The sequence below is a fragment of the Rhipicephalus microplus genome, chromosome 7 (genome assembly GCF_043290135.1).
Source record: "Rhipicephalus microplus isolate Deutch F79 chromosome 7, USDA_Rmic, whole genome shotgun sequence".
Taxonomy (NCBI): Eukaryota; Metazoa; Arthropoda; class Arachnida; order Ixodida; family Ixodidae; genus Rhipicephalus; species Rhipicephalus microplus.
The window spans coordinates 146,440,062-146,457,972 of NC_134706.1; the positions used below are offsets into that span (position 1 = coordinate 146,440,062).

The 17,911-nt window shown below is 47.9% G+C and overlaps 2 long non-coding RNA genes across 2 annotated transcripts in view; both read left to right on the top strand.

Annotated features, from left to right (window-relative positions):
* LOC119180092 (uncharacterized) overlaps positions 1 to 17,911 on the top strand; it is a 94,596-nt gene that overhangs the window by 12,235 nt on the left and 64,450 nt on the right. The gene's annotated exons all lie outside the window — the stretch shown is intronic.
* On the top strand, positions 3,575 to 5,296 carry LOC119180093 (uncharacterized). The gene is made up of 2 exons (XR_005110970.2): positions 3,575 to 4,012; positions 4,655 to 5,296. It is a non-coding gene; the product is annotated as an uncharacterized LOC119180093 (long non-coding RNA).

The following is a 17,911-nucleotide window of genomic DNA, read 5'->3' on the forward strand; positions in this document are numbered from 1 at the left end:
ATGAAAATCGCAAGCTTACCAAACTCTTCCCGATGGGGTGGTCACCCCAGGTAACCACCTTTCTTTTTGTGTTCCTCTTAAAACACGTCAGTTCCTCGCGTCATTTTTTAAATAGCGTATATGTAATCTGATGAAGGTGACAATACTTCGTTTGGGCTTCAATGTGACAAGTATTGTTTGCTTTCGTCCGGTTGTCGTCATTCTCAAGCCGCACTAGATGGTGGGCCCTAGATATTTTATAGATATTGGTGTGTGCGTGTGCTGTTGCTGTTATATATGTTTATTGTAGTCAAGCATGTTGTATGAGTACCTAATGCTAAGGTCTATAGAAATTAAAACATGTTTTACCGAAAGTGACTAGTACACTTTTACTTTATGGTGGTAACTTCCGGTGACGACCACATATTTTTAACGAAATTTTTGGTTGTTTCTTCCGAGAAAATAATTCCCTGCAAACAATTTTTACCATTGTATAAAACACCTCGGTTTCCCTCCCAAAGGGACTTCTGTGCATGCAAGAGTCAAGAAGAGGTTTATCTATTCATATTTAGCAAAAAATGGGAAAGTAAGCTACGTTAGAGAAGGCTATTTCAACATCAAGGTAGTAATGTACAAATTAAATAAAAAATACAAAAATAAAAAAAATGTTAAAAGAAGATGTATAGTGCGTCCTATGTACTGATGTACAATATAGGGCGTGTAACAGTTGAAGCAGAGGTCAGCACCCAGTTATAAATACGATGCTTTTTCATCAGTAGATAAATTTAATACTTGCGTCGGAAAAACTCGTATGGCCCACGGTGCCATCGAGTTTCTTGAATAAACACTAGAGTGTACACTGCCGCTAGCGTCTGTGGAAGCTGCAACGCATGGTGCTTCAGTGAGCATGAGATTGTTCGGTAGTCCACAGATTTGTCCAATCTTCGTACTTCTGACTCCGTGTGTATTAGTGCGCCTTGAAGCAGTTATGTCGCGATAGAAAAATCAGCAAGTGTTCAGTTGTTGCGCTTCACCACCGTAATCTTTCCGGCTTGTCATTCCAAATCGGGTCATGAAGCTCAAAAGAGTACTTTCTTTCTTTCGAAAGAAAACCACAACATAGCAATAAACACAGCAACAAGTGCGATTCATCGCCGGCAAGTACTCCATGCGCTACCCATTATTCCATTTACTACCCATTTTTCCCATGGTCGCTGAACGGTCACAGCACCAGAGTCCTCTCCAGGTAATTTTTGGAAACACCATGGTTGGTGCAGCCTTGTAAGATGACAAGATTTCGAACACTATTTTTTTGTTCTTCATCCTCGCTTTCGATTGTTTTCATGTACCCTGCCTAGAAAGAATTCTGCTCCTCAGTGTTCTGCACCTCAGTGGTTTTGCATGGCCTCAGTGATCAGAAACGTAGCCACCTCTCTGCACCTCACTTGCCCACGGGTTCCCTTAAGCTATGACCAAACGACAATTTACTGTGATGAAGTCACGTCATAACATTGTCTCATATTTTTTTGCAATCTGTGAAGCCATGATGACAACCTGAGGTAACATGTTAGATTATGTAGATTTTTTAATCGCTCGAGCTCATGCTGATCTTAAATTTCATGTTCAATGAGGCATCTATGGTTATCGCCTTATGAACTGAAACCACCTCAGATCGCAAAACTTAAACGCCCTTACAGACTACACATAAATGGGAGGAGAGAGGGATAAAAAATAAACGGCCATGAGAAAAACCCACAATGGAAGCATAGGGCGGGTATCACAAAATATTACTTTTTAACGCGATAGCGTTATTAAGCTCGTGTTGCAGAAATTCCACCATTAGCGTCGGCACCGTTGGTTGTGAGCGAAAATTCGTTCATGAGAGAAATATTCAGAAAAAATAAAATAAAATTAGGAATACAGTTTTCGGCCCCATTCAAGATAGAACCTGGGCCGTTTGCGGGTCAAGCAAGAGTTCTAACGCAAAGTTACAATATTACTTGCAGCCACTAGGAGGGGAAAAACATTACACAAATGCCTTGTAGTGAAAGAAGTCTTTCACTTTCTTGCACTTGCACATTCTTCGACAGGTGTCCCAAAGAAAACGAGCCGATTCGGTGATTTGTGGGCATGTTTGAGAGGCCATCAAACTACGCCTAAAAAGGCCGGGATAGTGCAGCCATTGCCGCTAAAAAAACCCACAGAAACTTTATTACAGCTATAAAAATGGACGACTATGTCTATCTATCGGAAAATATAGCATGCCCTTCCCGAGTCGTTGATCAAGCAATCAGCAAACACTAGATATTGCTCTGTCATCTACAAAGTATTATGAGACTCTTTTTAAGCTACAAGATGGCAAGCGTGTGGCGTGTATTTTGAAGGTCATGCGACTCTTGCTTTATAACAAAAACCTGTATGTACCATTCATGCGCGCGCGTGTGTGTTTGTGTGTGTTTGCGTGTGTGCGTGGGTGTGTGTCATCTGCAAGACATTGTGAAAAACGTGTCTCGACTACAGAAGAGCGCCGTTCTAGCAGAGGGAAGTGGCCACACTGCACAGTCACTGCTTTACTATAGATACGTCGCGTTTGCGGGCGCTTGCTTGCATGTGTATGTAACAAAAATATTAATAAGTATGCACTTAGTCGTTGAAGGACGCACAAGAGGCCGGATTTCGCTATGGCGTTGAACTCTACAAAACGAAACTTAAGGGTTCCCTATTTTTTGTCTCTGCCCTATGCTGGTGACATGTGATCGAAGACAGTTCAAAATTCAATGTATGATAATTTTTGATTATCTTCTAAACAGCAGCCCTTTGAAATTCCAAGTGGATCTGATCGTCGACTTTTTTTATCTACTCCACGACGAGCAAAGTGTTACTGTTACAGTACGTTTTCTAAAAAAATTGACAGTACTTTCCTATTACCTTATAATAGGCTTGAAAGTATTAAAGTTACTTTAGAGGTCGGGTAAATATGATATCGTTGCCACTGTTGTGCCTCTGCTATTCTGCGTTCTTACGCGGAAAATTCACTTCCTGCACACGCACTCGCTGGCCTCTTAACTAGTAGCAGTCGAAGTTATTGCATCAGAACTGTCTCTCACAAAAGAGTCAGCAGCCTCAGTGGCTCTGGGGAACATATAGCGTGGAATAAATTTTTTTCAAGGTATCAATATCTTCCTACGTGTGTGAAAAAGAATGCATTCGCGTATGTGAGTGCGCTTTGGTTTTAACTAGCAAAACATCAACCAAGTGTTTTTAAGGGAAAATACTAGCGCGGCGTGGTCACACGATTTCTCGGAACAGGCCTTTGTATGGATGAGTGTATGCTATGAGCATTTTATTTATAGCGAGGTAGTCACGTGTGTGACACCAGCCTCTAAAAAATGAAAAGTTTTTTTTCTGACTAGGTCTTTTCCCAGTCACAACAGTGCTTTCAGCGGGAGCAGACAAAAACAAAAGTGGTTGTTCGTTGCCTTCGTGTTCTACGAGGGCAGGCTGGTTACAAATCACAAAAGCTATTGTTGCATTTATGTGTACACTCGCCGCCTGCAACGGCAGGTGTCGCCCTTCTCGTCGCGCCTTGTGAAACCCTTCGGCTACATCTGCAGCCTCCGCTGTGTGCGCGCTCTTTGTTGCATTATCTATGTCTATTATTGTTGTATAATATATGGAAGTTTTACTGGCAGTCTATGCACCATATGTTTTTGCTGGACGAGTTGTGGTGGCGCTATGACTACGGAGAGTCATGGACGACCAACCCAACTTATGTGACCTGTCTCGCCAAACGTGCCACGGATGACCTCTTCAGTAGCTTACTTTATCAGAAAAAGAAAAAAGTGGGCCTCTAAAAAAGAGCGGTACATACGCCCCATTGCATTCAAAGTACACCATCACCCCTGCAGCTGCAAGTGGTTTTTCATACGCAGCATATGCTTATATCCTATGAAGTCCGGACACTACCAACAGATCGTTGCGAAGCAGGAGCTGATTCGCACTTCTCGAAAGAATACTGCGACTCCATTGCTGGGTGAGTAGCTGGTTCTGTCATGTGAAGTATGTGCGGCAAAGCACCGTCCAGTAAATTGACCACTTATTTCAATATCTGCTCAGCTGTAACTCTTCGTCAGTGTTTAAGGGGCCTGTTTCGGTGAACGTTCCTGCTACTTACTGTGAGGGCGTTCAGTATCTTAAGTTTTGCAGATGTTCAGTGGCGATTCCTAATGAAGCACATTCTGAAGTGAACGCTAACGTTTCTTGCAACATCATTGGGAAGCCTTTAGCGATAATTCGATAGTACCGATATTTAGTAACACTCTGCGACCCCCGACACTTCAACACCGAAGTGCTTTTATGAGGGTCGTCGATCTCACAGAAAGCGGGGAAAGAAATGACAAATACCTGCTAATCTTCAATAGCTAGGTATAACAGTATTTTTTTGCTATGTATCGTGCTTCGATTGCTTTAGCATGCTTTCCAAGTGAAGGAAGCAGTCGTGAGGTGGTGAAAAAGGTCAAATTATGATAGCGTTACCATTTGAATGAGGTCTTACTCTCACTGATCACGTGAAAAATAAATCCAGTTCTGAACAAAAAATTCTTTGTGCTTGTTAGACAGTTTTCCTAAGTCGTGAATGGAAAGTGTGTGGATTCAAGTATAACTTTTTTTGCAGGCGGAGCGAGAGGTGCCACCATGTTGATACCTTGATGTTTGCCCTCATCAATGTAAAGTCACCCTCATGAACTGATATGCCGGGGAAATGGATGGCACCGAGTCAAGTTAACTCCTTGTCATCGCAAGCTACAATGAAAATATATTTTGACAAACACTGAAGAATACAAGTTATCACTATGAGTGTGCTGGATATTATGCTCAAAGAGGTTCAGCTGCTGCCCGTATTTGTGCAGCAGCTGAACAATTTAAGAGGCCTGATACGTTATTGCTGCGAATCTTTCAGAAAAAAATGTGCATGTAGGATGTCCAGCTCACGTTGCAAATTAAACAGACAAAACCCATACGACAGAGCACGTTGCATAAAGCTGCGTTTTGTAACTGGGTCATTTCGGCCTATGAATAAAAAATTGTGAGAGCAGCGCAGTTAAGGCTTTAGTATATATTTCCCATGTATGTGCATTGTTTATAAAATCAATCCAGCGTATATTGTTTTTTATTCTATAATGATATTTTTCATTGCACATGGACAGTCGTGATGCCTCAACCACAATATAGGATGTTGACGCTTTGAGAAAATCAATGGAAACTAAGGTAGTTGGAGTAAATATTAAAAAAAAAGCTATACTCGTGCAGCTGTTCATTTTGTTTCACTGTGTTCATTGACTGCTGTTTTGACTTCACCATAAAATGCTTGAACTCTAAAAGCAACACCATTTTCATTTACCTTGAGGTAAGAACTTTTTGCTGTAACACCCATTTCTGATATAAATTTCACGAAAAATGTAATAAATAGTGTTTCGTGCAAGGTGAAGCGTCGCCTTTAACACGCCTTTCCACTCAATGGAGCAGACGCAGACTGACAGTTTTCGTCTGATATCAAAAAGACTGTGCCAAATATATTATTTATTAGATACAGCACAGAATCTCCGCCACTCCTTCACAATGAAGGCGCCCTGCAAGACAGAAAAAACTTGCACTCTGAAAGGTGCATAGAAAGGTTACATTCATATGTGCAACAGCAGGCAGTGCTGTTGCCAGCAGAAGCAGCGGGAATATGCAAGACAACATTTCGTCAAGCTGAGAAACCGGAGTGTATAAAGGAAACAACTGCCCAACTGACAGCGTCCAACTTTTGAATGCGGAACATCTCTTAGCGAAGTTCGGCGACTTTGAGCGTATCTATCTATCTATCTATCTATCTATCTATCTATCTATCTATCTATCTATCTATCTATCTATCTATCTATCTATCTATCTATCTATCTATCTATCTATCTATCTATCTATCTATCTATCTATCTATCTATCTATCTGTTACAACCGGCCCCGCGGCTGGGCCGCGCCCCGAAATGCACGAACAGAGTGGCCAGGGCAAAAAGAGAGCGTTTATTGTCCGGCTTGGGTTTTTATAAGAACGAAAGGTAAGGGAACGGGAAGAGGGAGGTAAGGTAGAAGGCGCGCGCAGCGTAGACTGGCAGCGCTTGTTTAGCGGTGGCCAACAGTTCGTGGCATTCCTTCTTCCTTAGAATCCATAACGCTCCACTGGCTTCTTGATACGTGTGGAACGTCTTAGCTCTGGGGGCGGGTGGCCCGGAATACCGGGGCCAGTAGCCGTTGTAGCTTCGCAGTCTTGTACTGGAGGGTCCTGGCTTATCTGGGGGCTAGTGAGAGCCTCTGGACTTGACGGTTCTTCGATGCTTCTCCGCCTGAGCTAGTCCATGTGCTGGTGAAAAGCTTGTTCTCCGTGTCGACAGACATGATGCGTGCACCAGAGGTTGACCGGACCTTCCCGGGTGTCCACTTGTCGCCACGGCCGTAATTGCGAAGGTACACAGGATCTCCCGGCGCGAAGTTCCGCCCGGCGCTGTCAGCAGAGTGGACTTCCCCTGTTGCTCGGCTCCTGGGAGGAAAACACATGTCTAATCGTGTACGGAGCTGGTAACCCAACAACATTTCTGATGGTGAGCACCCGGACGGAAGCGGCGTGTTTCTATAGCGGCACAGTGCTCTAGCCAGCGTCTTTGAGAAGTCTGCGTCCCCACACTTTTTATTCCGTCTTTGATGGTTCGCACCGCACGTTCGGCGAGTCCATTACTCTGTGGATGGTAGGGGGGTGCCCGCACGTGAAGTACCCCGTTCTGTTGCAAGAACTCGTTGAACTTCCATCCGGTGAATGGCGTGCCATTATCAGACACTACTGTGTGTGGCAGACCAAATCTACTGAACAGCGTTCGCAGGTCATCGACTGTGTTGCGCGAGGTCGCGTGAGCCAGGGAATGGCCTCAACCCATTTACTGTGAGAGTCCACGACGACAAGAAGCATCTTGTTTTGGATCGGACCCGTGAAGTCGACATGGAGTCGCGACCATTTTTCCTGCGTCTCTGGCCAGCGAATGGGTGCTTGCGCGGGTGGCATGGGCAACGCCAGTACGCAGTGCTGACACACAGCGGCTAAGCGCTCAATATCGTGGTCCAAGCCAGGCCACCAAAATTTCGACCATGCAACTGCCTTCATTGCAGAAACTCCTTGATGAGCTTTATGTAATAACTTCAGTAGCTTCTTCCTGGCTTTCGCCGGAACCACAACACGATGACCCCAGTGAAGCAATTATGCTGCACGGACAGCTCGTTCCGCCTTTTTTGATACTCCCGCATCTCTGTGCCTTCCTCCGCAGTGCGTTGTGGCCAACCTTGGATGACGTACCTGCACACACTTGACAGTACGCCGTCCGACTGCGTGAGGGATGAAAGCTCTTTCATGGGCACCACCGGCTCGTCCCACTGGTCCACGACGAGGACGTACTCAGCCGCATCCTTGTCGTCCTGCAGCTCCTGTTCAAGAGATTGGGGTAACCGGCTTAATGCATCCACGTTGAGCATAAATTTTCCCGGCTTGTACTGCAGTTTATACTTGTATGCACCGAGTAGTAGCGCCCATCTTTGTATTCTGGCTGCGGCCATGACGGGGGTCTGACGGTCGTGCCTTGACAGGCCCAGCAACGGCTGGTGATTCGTAACCAGAGTGAACTCTCGTCCCAACAGGTAGTTCCTAAACCTAGTAACACCAAATATCAAGGCTAACGCCTCGCGCTCAATCTGAGAGTACTTTCTTTCGGCAGTTGTCAGCGTTCTCGATCGAAAGCCTACGGGTCGCTTCTCGCCTTCGGTGTGATGAAAAAGTGCAGCACCAACTCCGTATGGGGACGCATCACACTCCAAGAAGAGCTCACGGTTCGGCTCAAAATGAGTGAGTACGGTTGCCGCGCACAACGCATTTTTCACCTGGACAAAGGCTTTCTTTTCTTTGGTGCTCCACGTCCACTTAGCGCCCTTTTCAGCAGTTTGTAGAACGGTGTTAGAATGGTAGACAAGTCGGGCATAAACTTGTTATAAAAGTTTACCATGCCCAGAAATGAGCGTAGCTCGCAGACGTTCTGTGAAGAGGGGGCTAGCCTGATAGCATCCACGTTCTTTTCTATGGGACGCAGTCCGTTCGCGTCAACACGGTGACCTAGATGTGTAACAGAGGGCTCGCTAACGCGGCACTTATCAGCACGAAGCTGAATGCCATGTTCACGGAAGCGTTCGAGCACAGCCATCATATTGCGGTTTTGGCTGTAACCCTCTTCCGCTATCAACACGTCAACCAGGTACACTTGCACCCCAGGCAAGCCCTGTAGGATTGATTCAATCCGCCTCTGAAATATCGCCGGTGCCGAAGCAATCGCAAATGGGAGGCGGTTGAAGCAAAAGAGGCCCTTGTGGGTGTTTATCACGGCCAATTTGCGAGACTCTTCCTCTAGCGAGATCTGGTTGTAGGCGTCGCGCAAATCCAAAATGCTGAACCGCTCCCCACCACCTAATCGCGCAAAAATATCCTGAATACGAGGCAGCGGGTATTGTTCCAGCTCGTAAACTAAGTTCAAAGTAATCTTGAAGTCACCGCAAATGTGAACTGTGCCGTCTTTCTTTAAGACTGGAACAATGGGCGTAGCCCATTCCGAGTGCGTCACTGGTGATATAATGCCAGCTGCCACAAGTCGATCTAATGCCTCTGAAACTTTATCCAACAGAGCGCAGGGTACCTTTCTTGCCTTGAACAACTTTGGCGTCATTCTAGGCTTGATGTGAAGGAGCACCGGTGGGCCTTTCATGAGTCCTACGCCCTGCGTGCACAGGTCGGAGTGGCGGTCCAACACAGCAGGCGTGGGCGGAGACTCCCCGAGTGGTGGCGCAGCTACGTGAAGTACTGCTGCGCCCTGCTCTTGTAGTTTCTGCAGCAAATCACGACCGCACAGGAGAGGACCTTCGCAGTTCAAGACGATTAGGTTACAATCAACCTCTGCCGATTTGTGGCATACCCGCATTGACAGTACTCCGAGTACGGGTAGCTTCCCCAAATAGCACGCCAGCTTTATCTTCGGCTCCCGCAACTTCGGCCATTGAGAACGGTGGGCTTTGTAGGTTGCTCTAGGAATGACGCATACGGGCGAGCCGGTGTCAACGTCCACCTTCAGCTTTACGCCGTTCCACGTGAACGTTTCCTGAATCGGTGGCACCGATGAATTCTTCGAAGTTACAGACCAAAGTTGCGACGCGCTGCTATCACTGTCGTTGGCTTGGGCTGTTACATTCAACGCGTTGTCGATCCTTTGGCACATGCGTGCCAAATGCCCTTGTTTTCACACATTTGTAACAGTGCCTCCCACGCATTGCACAGGTCGCGCGCTTATGAATACGCTTTCCGCAGCCCTCACATGGCTTTCCGCCTTCGTTTTTCTTCTGGTCTCGCGGCACCCAGCGTTGCTTCTTCATTGCCGACACTGTTACCGGGGGCGTTTCTCGATTTATGTTCTCCGCATCTAACTCTGCACTTTCTGCTGCCAACTCAAGTGCCTCTGCTTCTTGTAACGTCAACTCAGGTTTCGCGAGCAGCTGCTTTGGCAAATTTCTTGAACGTACCCCGCACACAATACGGTTCCTTAACATCCTATCCAGCATGGACGACAAGTTGCAGTTATGCGCTAGGCGCCGTATTTCCACAATGAAAGCGTGAACAGACTCTCTTTCCTGCTGGTTTCGGTGGAAAAACTTGAAGCTTTCTGAAATTTCGTTTGGTCGTGGGTCATAATACTCGCTTAGAACTTTCACTACCCCATCGTAGCCGAGTGCGTTGGGCTTCTGCGGTGCCACTCTACCGCATAGCACATCAATCGTTCGCGGCCCAAGTGCGGCTACCAACAGGGCTCTTTTCCTGGCATCGTCAGTGACTTCGTTTGCTTCAAAATATGCCTCAACCTTCATGAGGTACGCTTGCCACTTATCTGTGTCGTCGTTGAATTCCGGGAGGCGGTGACTCATGCCTGTCGATGGGGTGGCTGCTTGCCCACCTTCAGGAAGCAGCTGGGTCTCATTCTTTGTTGAAATACTCGTCGCCACTGTTACAACCGGCCCCGCGGCTGGGCCGCGCCCCGAAATGCACGAACAGAGTGGCCAGGGCAAAAAGTGAGCGTTTATTGTCCGGCTTGGGTTTTTATAAGAACGAAAGGTAAGGGAAGGGGAAGAGGGAGCTAAGATAGAAGGTGCGCGCAGCGTAGACTGGCAGCGCTTGTTTAGCGGTGGCCAACAGTTCGGGGCACTATCTATCTATCTATCTATCTATCTATCTATCTATCTATCTATCTATCTATCTATCTATCTATCTATCTATCTATCTATCTATCTATCTATCTATCTATCTATCTATCTATCTATCTATCTACCTATCTGTCTATCTATCTATCTATCTATCTATCTATCTATCTATCTATCTATCTATCTATCTATCTATCTGTCTATCTATCTATCTATCTATCTGGTTATCTAACTATCTATCAATCAATCTATCTATTTATCTATCTGTCTATCTATTTATCTACCGCCTGCGACCTTTAGCTCTCCTGGGCGTTTCGATAATGGTATCGATACCAAACTTAGTATGGCATAACATAACTCTATGAAAAACATATTTGACTAGTCATGACAAAAAATCATGAATGTATGTCATAAATGTCATGATTTACATTTACGGTCCTGCAGTTCTTCTGGTGCTTTCTTTCACGTGGCATCTTGCAAAATTGATATGGTATGACATTATGGCATGGCGAACACAAGCGACAGACCTTAACATGAAAATCTTAACATGCGTGTCATGTAACAACCTGACTATATGCCACGCTCATAATGCGCTCGGGGCCGTTTCGCTAGCGTCACATAAACCAAATTTGGTATTACAATACGCGAAAGGTTGACGAAGATATGTGAGTGCTGCAAACCTGATAATCAAATAATTCATGTCATAAAACAACACGACTACTTGCCACGCTCATGATGCGCTGGCGGCCATTTTGCTAACTTCACTTATATCAAATTTGGTATTAGGGACGTGAATAAATGATGAAGTTATGATAATAGTGCAAACATGATAAACGTGAGACTGGAACCATGTAACAACATGGTATATGATACGCTCATATTGCACTCGCTGCCGTTTCACTAGATTCACATGTACCAAACTCGGTATTACGCGACGTGAACGGACGGCATAGGTAAGTGAAAAATCCAGACATGAAAATCACGACATGCGTGTCATGTAACAACCTGGTTTCATACTACACTCTTGATGCGCTCGCGGCCATTTCTCTAGCCTCTCATATGCCAAATTTGGTATTATGTGACCTCCGTGGATGACGAAGGTATGTGACTAGTGCAAACATGATAATCATAAGGTGTGTGTCATTTGAGAACATGACTACATGCCACAGTGAAGGAGCCACTACATTTCGACAAGAAGCGGTGCGCGTGCTCTTTGGCGTTGCCACGCCGGGCACTGGTTCTGCCATATACTCGCAGGCGCACGCCGCCCAGCGTTGCTTTGACGCACGCGTGTTTGAGCGCATCCAGCGTCCCTCCGTCAAGAAAAGAGGAAGACGCATTGTTGTCTAGGTAACGCATCGGTGCCAATTTTGCGCAGGTTGCCGTCGGCTTGCGCCGACAGACGCTGGTCGGGTCTGTCGCGCCTCGTGTCAGTTTATAGAGTGCTTCTGTTTTGCTAATGTCACGTCGCTGTGCCAAACGTGCGCGTGCGTCAACACTACATTTGACACTACAGTATATTGTCGCGGTACAATGCGAAGAAAAGGCAGATAGACGTTGATACAGCGATTCTCAGCAGCCGAACAGCACGATCACCTTCTTTGTCTTCGATCAGCCAGAGCTTCACTACTTGGTGTCCGTCAAATCCCCTTAACGTCGTTTTGTCCACCAGTACCCACGCGTCATTTGTCCCCCTCTTAAAGAGCATCGTCCCGATGCTAGATCAGTAGTGAAGTTTTTTTAAGGGAATGTCTTGAGCAGTCACTACGTGGCATAAGGCTTCATGCGTACAACGTGAACTTGTTCAGGGCGGTGCTGGCGAAGCCTCGTACTACACGAGCTGTCAGGGACGACCGCGTAAGTAACATCACTCAGTCGTCGCAGTACTAGCTATGGTGTGATAAGTGATGTGCGCGTTTCGTGAAGTGCGCGAGTGCAACCAGTGTTCGGTTTAAAATGTGCGCGAGTGCACCGGCATAGGAAAGAAGACGACGACGACCGATGGTGTGGACGCGTGCTTTTACGATGTATTCGGTGAGGAAGACGATGGGCAGACGAGGCGCGTGAAGCTCGGACCAATGAGAGGCTCCCACGCTGGTTTGGAAGAAGCCCGAACGAAGAACGGGGAACGTGGCCGGGACGCGACGGAGGCAAGCAGGCTACCAGGGCGCGGGGGTGGCGGCCGAGTTCCTGAGGCAAGGCTGCTGCGGGCTCCCACCTGGTCGGGCACCCGAGCATCATCTATCGTCTGGCGTTGGCCAGGCCGCTCGTCGTCTGGCGTTGGCCAGGCTGCTCGTCATCTGCCGTTGGCCAGGCTGCTCGTCGTTTGGCGTTGGCCAGGCTTCTAACCATCTGGCTTTGGCCAGGCTCGTCCCGTTTCCAGGGCTACGTCCCAGCGTCGCAGGACGAATGCTGAGAGGTCACTGACCTTGGTGCGCCCGGAGCTACCTTCAACCCGAGCAACGCTTCGACTAGCCTCGTGACAATTGGGGTCCACGGCAGGACGTGAATTTTCACTTGAATTGTCACGGAACCACGTGAATTGTCACGAGGCTAGTCAACTCACAAGTTCTCGTGTAGGTTCTTGTGCATACAAACCGATGAGAAAACCCACATCGGTAAAGAGAACACGAGACCGTTTATGCACGCAAGAAAAACAACTAAATATACTTTCAATAAACTAGATAAAGAGAAAGAAATAAGAGGAAAAACAAACAAAGCACTCAAAGTCGAGGAGAAATTAACCTAGTGACCGCGAAATGCTAAGGATGCGTAAGCTCCGCAATAGCAAAAGCGACTGTCACCGTTCGGTCGCGGCACTCTTGTAGACGGCGCGGTGATGCGATGGGGTGCAGACAAAGTAGATCAGAAGTGCAAGCGTTGCTCGGGTTGAAGGTAGCTCCGGGCGCACCAAGGTCAGTGACCTCTCAGCGTACGTCCTCCGACGCTGGGACGTAGCCCTGGAAACGGGACCAGCCTGGCCAAAGCCAGATGGTTAGAAGCCTGGCCAACGCCAAACGACGAGCAGCCTGGCCAACGCCAGACGACGAGCGGCCTGGCCAACGCCAGACGATAGATGATGCTCGAGAGCCCGACCAGGTGGGAGCCCGCAGCAGCCTTGCCTCTGGAACTCGGCCGCCACCCCCGCGCCCTGGTAGCCTGCTTGCCTCTGTCGCGTCCCGGCCACGTCTGCTCGTTCTTCGTTCGGGCTTCTTCCAAACCAGCGTGGGAGCCTCTCATTGGTCCGAACTTCACGCGCCTCGTCTGCCCATCGTCTTCCTCACCGAATACATCGCGAAAGCGCGCGTCCACACCATCGGTCGTCGTCGTCTTCTTTCCTATGCCGGTGCACTCGCGCACATTTTAAACCGAACACTGGTTGCACTTGCGCACTTCACGAAACGCGCACTTCACTTATCTCAACATGCCCCTTTTTCGAAAAGCTTTTCCCAACAGAAAAAACTGCCGGATGCGTGTTTCACCACACAGGATACGTTCTTGGAGTTCGCATGAACACATGCACACTAGTATCACTGCAACAAGTCTTAAGGAGCACACTTACAGTGTCACGGACGGCTATTTTTGGCGACACCGCGTCACGGCAATTAACGGGCGCCGTACTCCCCGACTGACCGTGAGAAACGGCGGCACATGAAAGGAAACCGATAAGTGCAAAATGGGGTGCTCTCCTTAGAACGTCGCCGCCGACGGTTAATTCTTTTGTAACTGTGGCGGAGTCTGCAAGGTCGTAGAAGGCCGCGGTATACCCCGTACAAGGATTAGACTACAAGACGCCCGGCTGAGAGCTAAGTGGTTGACCGTTCCCCCGGAGAAAAGCGTGGGAAACGCTCTGGTGGCCAAGCCGTATGACAACAACCTGACAGGTTGTCACTCTCGCTAATTGTGGGCCCTCTCCCTATTAAAAAGGGGTGGTGTCAAAATATTTTTGGGGCGGAGTTTCTCCTTAATTAAACGCGCATGATTAGACCCAGGTAGAGGTCTCTTGTCCCCAAGGAAGAGAGCGAGGAGACACGAGGGGGATTTAAGCGCAGGATTTTGCCCTGCTAGGCAGACTAGTCGCTGACCAAGATGGTGTAGAAACAGATCAACAAGCATCTTTTCTAGAAGTTTTAGTGTGGCTCTGTATCGGCTGGCCACCTAAACTTAGCCGTTCGTCTAGCTGTGACGCGAGATTAACGTCTGCAACGTAGACATCGGGACTTCGCCTCGAGTTAGCTCAACCTGCTCGAAGTCACCTGCAAGCACTCGCCTCCCTGAACCACCAGCGTTGCAACACCGCCGACATCGCAGTCGTGCCAGAACTCTCTTCGACTTCTCGCATCCGATCGTCGGGGACACAACGCTGCCGGTCATCACACGTATGCCTTCACCTGTTTATATCTTCGAACTTTCTACTCCGTAGTCTATTGGTGTTAGTTTGTGTAGTTTGTAATAGTTCTCTCTCGTAAGCTGATTTATTGTTTCTGTTATATAGTTCTTTAGTTGTATCAAGTGTCGATGTATTTTGTTAGTTCTATTGAAGTGTTGTATTAGATCCCGTGTGCTGCAATATCACTAGAGTAAAGTTTGTTTTGTTTTCCCACGTCTCTGATCTCTTCACTGTCTCTGCTTGCGTACGGAACGAACCAACCTGCGGTCATTCCCGTCGCCGACTTCGCGCTGGCGACGCTAGAGTGGCAGCTTGTAACAAAACTGGCGTCCACGAGACAAGACGTTCCGTACAAAGAGTAAGACAGTGAGGGGTGAACGAGAACCGTGCAGACAGCGTGGTGATAGAGCCGCACAGTTGAAGCGGTTGCATCCTGCATATGATTGCGCTGGTTCTTTAGTGGCGTTATAGCGACAGTTGCAGTATGCAGTGTATGGATTTCGATAAGTGGATCCCGCAAGGTAAACAGTTAGGCCTTGAGGGCGCCGAACTGAGACAATGGGTTAAGGAGCAGCAGGAACAGGCGCAGGCGTTAGCCAGAGAAGAGCGGCCATGGGCCCGGGAAGAAAGGGCGAAAGAACGAGAAGCGGCAAGGAAGCCGGAGAACGGGAAGTGCAGTTACTGCAATTAAAGATTCGCCTCAGTGAGGGTAGCAGGGTGAGCCGATCCAGCAATGAGCACGGCGATGCCGGCGAGGAACTGTCAGTTGAGCGAGACACATGGTGTCAAGGGCTACTCACGGTTCTGCCTTGCGAGGCAAATGAAGCTGTTGCGTGACTCGGTCAGCAGAACGCGAACAACTACGAGGTAGTTAAGGCAGAGATGCTCCGGATGTTCGGAACTTCTGTCTGGACTAAAGAAGAGCAGCTCAGACAAGAGTCTGAAAGAGAGCGCGAAGCAGAAAGACAAGAGTCTGAAAGCAAGGCGCGTCGGAAAGCGTTGGACATTGAAGCGCGTCATGAAACGCCAGAACCAGAAATCGCGCTAGAAAAGGGCCCGCATATTCTCGAATGCATCCATATAAATGATGTAGAGAACGAGGCCTTGGCTGGTCTCGAGGTAGAGACAGTATCAAAAAACGGTCCTAGCGAGGATGAGGTGTGTGCAAGCAGCCCTAATGGACTCAGTAAGAAGCTGAAAACCATCTTCATGCCTCGAGAGGACGTCTCGAGATCGTCACATGCAGATAGGGTTAGCACAGTGGCTAAACACAGCGAGAACGCGACGCTTCAGGAGTGCAGCAATGCCACCGCAGAGGGCCCAGTTAAAGGTTTCATCAGCATTAACAAAGATAATTTGGCCTGGCAGTCCGTCGTGACACCGAGTTCAAAATGTTTGAGCGTGGGGCAAAATGTAGCACAAGCTCCAACGAGCTTCCCAACCACTCAGTTCCCGACGCGACATGATGATGACATTGAGAGAAAGGAGGCAAGCAAACATCGCAGAAAAAGGAAGAAGCGGAGGCGTTCGGCACTTCGTGAGCCTAGGGCAGGTCCCACTCCTTCCCAACAAATACGACAGGCTAGGCCATGCATCCGTTTCAAGAAATGTCAATGGTGGCGTTCATGGAGACACAAGCGGTGAGCCAGGTGTAGAGGGGGAAAAGGAGGTGCGTCACCCGAACGAAAGGCGCGGTTCATTTCGACGACTTCAGGAAAGCGGCCTTCCCCGAAGGGTCAACGTCGAAAGATCACAAAAGCTAAAAACCGCGTCGGGGTGAACACAAAGGGACAGTGGCCCCAGTTTTCCCCCTGTTTCTGGCGTTCCTTGCACATTCCTGAGGGGAGCCGGACGAAATGCAGAATGAGGCGTGACAGCAGGACACAGCCTGGCGTTCGTGATTCTTGTAACCTCTGGCGTGCTCGAATGGTTCCGGGAAAGCGAACCCATCGTGTGCGATTTAAGCGAATCTAATTGAAAAAAAGGGGGACGGTCAGTTTGAAGAATTGTTGCACGTGCGTGCTGAGTATGGTTACTTAGTGTTGCTTTGCAGATGCAGACTTCAGTCATAATTTTTGCAAGTTACGTGAGGTGGTGTAAATTGTTCAGAAGAAAAACCGCCGAGCCAAAGGCTGAAAGTTAGCATCGAATTAGTTTAATCATGAGTGCGAAAATTTGCAGAAGGTAAAAAAACCGAGAAAATGTGTCATTTTTCTAGTTTTTTCAAATGTTCATCGTACGCGTCCACTGTCATGGGGATGTGGCATGAATGAGCATTTGAGGAAAATGTTAGCATAAACCGAATGATTTCGTAAATTGATTAAGATTGGCATGACCCGGTACAGTTGTCGTTGCGCGCATTGAGACTTGAGGTCTATGAGCATGTTTTTTTTTGTCGGTTGTTTTCTGTTTGTATGTACATATTTCATTGTATAAGAAGTGTATTTTGAGTTATTTTCTTTTTGCTTGCTGCATTGGCTGTTTTTACTTGCTGCAATGCACATTGAAAGGATTGCACTTCAGTAGAGGAGCGCCCCGGTTCCGTTTTTTTTGTAGTATACATTCGTGCAGTGTATTCTGTATTGATGGCTGCCGTACACGGCTATTTCCTCTTCTTGTTTGTATGGCGCATTGATATTGTTGCGTGTAAATGAAGCTGGTACTCTAACCATTCTTTGTTTTTCCTTTTGTTGTTACTTTGATGCACTCTGCCTATTTATGTTGTGTATGAGAGGGACAGTCCTCATGCCTCCCTTGTTGTTGGTGTTTTGTTCCTTGTTGTCGAAAAAAATTCCCCTCCGTGCGAACAAATGTTATGAATAACATTCTGAATGTGGGGGGCAATGTCGCGGACGGCTATTTTTGGCGACACCGCGTCACGGCAATTAACGGGCGCCGTACTCCCCGACTGACCGTGAGAAACGGCGGCACATGAAAGGGAACCGATAAGTGCGAAATAGGGTGCTCTCCTTAGAACGTCGCCGCCGACGGTTAGTCCTTTTGTAACTGTGGCGGCGTCTGCAAGGTCGTAGAAGGCCGCGGTATACCCCGTACAAGGATTAGACTACAAGACGCCCGGCTGAGAGCTAAGTGGTTGACCGTTCCGACGGAGAAAAGCGTGGGAAACGCTCTGGTGGCCAAGCCGTATGACAACAACCCGACAGGTTGTCACTCTCGCTAGTTGCGGGCCCTCTCCCTATTAAAAAGGGGTGGGGCAAAATATTTTTGGGG